Source organism: Aedes albopictus, chromosome 2 (assembly GCF_035046485.1).
Source record: "Aedes albopictus strain Foshan chromosome 2, AalbF5, whole genome shotgun sequence".
NCBI classification, from domain to species: Eukaryota; Metazoa; Arthropoda; class Insecta; order Diptera; family Culicidae; genus Aedes; species Aedes albopictus.
Genome location: NC_085137.1, coordinates 366,299,981 through 366,305,313, shown reverse-complemented (window position 1 = coordinate 366,305,313; position 5,333 = coordinate 366,299,981). Strand labels below are relative to the sequence as shown.

Here is a 5,333-nt window from a genome sequence, read left to right as displayed (position 1 = left end):
CCCGATCAGAAAAAAAAAATCACGTCGAAGCGCTCCGTCAAACAATTGGGCATGATGATCGACGATAAGCTCACCTTCGGTAGTCACGTTGATTACGCCTTAAAAGATCCTCTACAGCTATTGCGGAACTGTCCCGCTTGAAAGCTTGAAAGAACAGGCTGATGTGCTTGAGGGTTGCGAGCGCGTACCGTACCGTGTCACATGACGAGCTTTGCTGCAGCACTGGTATGGTGCCTAGCGACATCCTTATCAAAAAGGACATGGAGTGCTCGAAATGCGTGACACAAGAGGCATACGCAGGACTTTCAGGATGGCCTCCATGGTCAAATGGCAGCGCGTGTGGGTCAGTTACACCAAACAAGGTGAACCCATAGGTTGATTCCGAGGGTAGATAGTTGGATTAATAGGCGCTATGGGAAAGTAACATTTCACCTGACACAGGTTCTTCTAGCCCATGGTTGCTTCCGAAAGTATGTATCTACACCGTTTCGGGCATGCGGGTTCTTCCGAACCTACCTTCCTACCTATAAGAAGGTCATGAAAGAACACATAACCGAATGGTTCACTTCACACCGATTCCCCTACTATCCCAATCGCAATTCATCCAAGCGGCACACCCAGAGAAGCGCCAGCTTCGGCCAAGCCCCAGGATTTGGCTCATAGATATCTCATCGAAAACGTAACCAAGCGCATGGAAAACAAAACGTAACGAAACGAACGCAAGAAAAAAATAGACGAATGCTCCAGAAGCAGCAGCAGCCGAGGAGAAGAGAGCAGCTGATGCTTTCGCTGCCTGATGATGTACATAAATAATGCATTACTTATGCATGCACAAACAGACAAAATACGTATAAATCATCCTGGAAAGATTCTGCTCCTTTTTCATTCCCTAGTGCTCCGCTCTCGGCCGAAGCGCTTCAGCAATAGTATAGCTCTGGCAGCTATGTTGTTGGCAGCTTTTAGTGCAAGATCGTGACCAACTTTTTCTCGCATCGTTTCGTTTGTTGGTCGAATCGCTTGCTCGATGGGGGTGGGTGAAGATGTGGCCGCTGCGTCCGTCGTCGATTTGTGTAGAGGTGTGATGGTGGTCGTCGGGGGCCACTTGAACTGAAGCATAATCATTTTTTTTTGCTCTTTGATAGGGCTGGATAGATAGAATGGTACACGTATAACTACGTGATCACGCGTTGATGTATCAGAGGAGAGTTTTACGAATTAACTTCTTTTCTGACCCTCAATCTTGGAAACTGATCAGTTGGTGATTGTGGATGAATATATGTTTGGAATTACTGAATTAAACCATCAATAGTCTGCTTTTGCGAAATGACTCAAACTGAAATATGTAAAGACAGACATCAAGATCTGTTGATAGGATGACTGATTTTGGTGGAACTTCTAATGGTTTCGGCTTGCAGTCACAGAAATAAGCGTTGATTATTTTAATTCATCGCCGACGTTTCGATCCTCGGGTTTGGATCTTCTTCAGGGCCTGTGGTTTATTGACTGTTTTTATCTTGGTAATTACACATTTCTTACTTCTACTTACTCGAAGTTAAACAACTTGTGAAGTGCCGTTTTTACACGGATGTATGTCGGGATTTTGGTGAAATGGCCTCACTGAGGATGAACATTTTAAAATTGTAGAAAATTGTGGGGATGTAACAAATTAAGAATTGGTAAAAACCTACTTAACAATTTTTGTACCCCTGCTAGGTTAACGGGAAAGTTAATTAATGGGGATTTTACACACTGTTCGACGTCCGGAATTTTGTTACGCTTTGAACCTTTTTCGGATGTTTCACCGTCGAAGAAAGGGAGATTACTGTGGGTTGTGACGTATGGGAGGTTGTTGGGTGGTTGGGTTGACTAGTGTTGGTTGTGTGGGGATGTTGTTATCGTTGGTTTGTGTACTACGGAAACGATTTGACGACAAAATTCTCTCCTCTCTGCTTCGTCTAATAGTTTCGAGGAGGTTTGCGTACGCACAGCTGAGATAGTCGGTGTCTGTCCGACGGTTGACGGTGTTGGGCGTAGTAGCGATGTGGCACATCTCCAACACTTGCAAAGCTTGTCGTTTGTAGGTGATGTCGATGATGGATGGATTGTTCACGTTGAAACGGTGTTGGTTGGTAATGCAGTGTTCCATTAGTGCTGTCTTCTCCTTTAGCTGTTGTATTGGTGGGTCCGTGTAGCTATTTCCTTCTTGTAGCAATCTCTCTAGGGTATTGATGTGAGATTGGTGTCCATACATACGGGCTTGTAGCTTGTTCGTTGTCATGCCGATATAGTTTCGGTGGCAGTCTCGACAGTCAATTTTGTAGATTACGTTGCTTTTGTTCAAATGTGGCACGGGATCCTTGGCTGTTTTATATAGGTGTCCTACTGTATTTTGGTTGCTGTACGAGATGCCCATAGTTGTGTTGTTGCTCTTCAATATTTTCTTGAGAGAGGGTGTTAGCGCATGGATGTATGGTATCGACCTGTATGTTGTTGGTTTTTCGTTTCGGTTCGCGATCGGTGTTTGGCGCAGCATTCTGTTGATCAGTCCACGGGGGTGGTCGTTCTTTTTCAGGTGGCTGCGTATCAGCTCGTCTTGCTCTTCTCGGGACCTGATTGTGCTCAGAGACCGGACTCGATCAATGAAATTGTTGACGACTGACAATTTTTGATCGGCGGAGTGAAACGAGAAGTAATTGAGAATGCGCCCTGACGCGATCGGTTTGGCATACCAGTCCGTTTTCACGGTCCCATCTTCCTGTCTGATCACGAGAAGGTCTAGGAACGGAAGCTTTCGGTTTTCTTCGGTTTCGGAGGTGAATTTTATTTGCTCATTTTGAGCATTGAACAAAGCCAAAACTCGATCAACCGACGTGCTGCGTTTTTGTCGTGCTGATTGTCAAAACTTTTATTCAATTCGACGGATAGTGAAAATTTTTGTTTGGAGAATTCCTTTTTTTGAGTTCTATAACTAATTGTGTCGGTTTTGTTGGCTTGGGTAGCGTGTTTATTTCGCAAAGGTCGTCGTGTAATCGGATGATAACGTTAAAGGAAGTCGAATCGGCCGGGAGTGATGGTGTGTGCGAGGAGGGAAACTTTCAAAAAGATAGATTGTGGGAGTTGGTGTGACTAGGAGTGCCTTGATGGTTCTGGAAAGTTGAAGTGCTGATGTGTTCTATGTTCCATCCATGACAGTGATGCCAATTCCAGCAAATGGGTGAGATCTGACCATTTTTTTTAATACATCATTATCGACCATTTACATTCTGCACCCGCTTCGGGTACGTGCAATAGATGTACTGGGCTGATAACTAATTCGAATCAGTCTAATAATGGTGAACGTTGGAGGATTGCGTCAGTCTTGTCGAGAAGTCAGAGATAAGTCTCCAATTTTTTTGTTTTGGTATCCGACAATCCTCATAACTGTGGTCTAGGGCTGTACTACCTACGAAATCTGTGTGACTTGCTTAATGCTTATGTTTTCTTTTTCAGTGGTAACCAGGTAAATGATTAAACCATGACAATTTCTCATATGCTTTTTCGCCAAGGAAAGCACCCCAATAAACCCTATCCAATTTCCAACTCCAGATATCTATGAAGTGGGCCAAGTTCTTGGACATATTCTGAGTAGATATCTAATCAACATTTCCTCCCCATCCCCGCTGATCGTAAGGACCTGGCCAGGTGTCGAGAGTTCGTTAAATGAAAGGTTTGTCAAGTCCCAGGCAACTTTTCTGGCGCATTAAACGTCTCTATCGACAGCCACCCCAGGATGTGTACGGTCGGCTATGCTATGCTATGCTATGCTATGAACAAAGCCAAAACTCGATCAACCTGATCTTTGTGTATGACCAAAAAGAGGTCATCTACATATTTTCGGATGTATTCCGGAGGAATTCCGGCGAGATTGATAGCTCTGGAGATCAAGTTGTCCATCACGATATCCGCCAGAATGGGTGAAAGCGGGCTGCCCATTGCGGTCCCCGAAATTTGGTGGTAGTATTTTCCACGAAAGCAGAAGAAACTGGCATCAAAACAGAAACCGACAATTTCGAGGAAGAAATCTAGGTTGATTTCTGTGTTCTTCCCGATTTCGTCCCACATCATGATGATGTCATGTATTACCACATCTTTCGTGACGTTGGTAAACAACGATATCGCGTCAAACGACACCAATATGTGGTTTGACGGTATGCGCAAGTTATTGGCATACACGCAAAAGCTCTTCGAATCCACAACGTTGTATTGGCTTTGGAACGAGCGTTGCAAGATATCCGCCATGTAGGGGGATTAGGGGCATAATGGACACCCTAAGCAAATGAGTACGTTAGGCCTGTATAACAGAGTAAAACTCAACATATTATCAGTTGACTTACAACTTTAACTTGTTTTCTACGTCTTTCAATCATTTACAGCAGGTAGAATGTCATTATTGTGAAGAAATAATGAATTGTAAACCGAGTGTTTTTCAGGGCTGGCAGAAAAGGTACGGGGCGAAATGGACACCCATCGGGGCATAATGGACACCTCTGCATATTTTATGCTAATTCTTTAGTTACATCGACCAGTTAAGCAATTTGCCTACGGAGGTCAATACCACAGACATAATACTCCATCTTAGACGAGTTTACATAACATAAAAGTTAATTAAATAAACTTTAGGCTAAAATAATCGGATTGATTTTTTACAAACTCTCTAAAACGCCTAACAGTATGCAATGCGCGTACATCCATTCGTAATTGCCAGTGTTCATTTCGCCCCGAATCAACTACAACAATAAAATTCCTATTTTAAGTAATTTCTGATCAAAAATATAATACTTCATCCGTTTCCAAATCTCCGTATACATGTAGATAAGGTAACAATTCACTACTTTTTATGGTAGACACACACAAACACTCGTAATACCTTATTTGCTGCTGCTTTGAAATTATAAGAATTTCACCATATGGAAAACATATTTCAATTTCAATGATATTTTGGTTATTTTGGATGAATATGAATGGTGCTTTTGAAAAATAGAACCTTGACTTGTTCCTTTACACTTATGCATTAAAAGTTTAACATAAAAGTCAACGGTTTCGGCAAAAACAGGGGTGTCCATTTCGCCCCGGGTGTCCATTATGCCCCTAATCCCCCTACTTACACAGGTTGATCGTAGGTGCAGTCGTGTTCGGTACGACTGGTCTGAGAGGCAGATTCGGCTTGTGTGCCTTCGGCTGACCGTAAATTCGGGGGCACACGGCGTTGTAGCTGGTGAGATGGTACTTTTCCCTGTCGCTAATCAGCTGGAGCGCGTGTAGTCGTTTGACGATGTTGTTGTTCATCCGTTCGT

At 43.4% G+C, this 5,333-nt stretch overlaps 1 long non-coding RNA gene across 1 annotated transcript; it reads right to left on the bottom strand.

Moving 5' to 3' along the window:
• Nucleotides 1-1,360: 1,360 nt before the first annotated feature.
• LOC115268260 (uncharacterized) lies at nt 1,361-1,913 on the bottom strand. The gene is made up of 3 exons (XR_009997162.1): nt 1,689-1,913; nt 1,547-1,617; nt 1,361-1,489 (listed from the first exon to the last, which is right to left on the bottom strand). It is a non-coding gene; the product is annotated as an uncharacterized LOC115268260 (long non-coding RNA).
• Between the last annotated feature and the right edge of the window lie 3,420 nt (nt 1,914-5,333).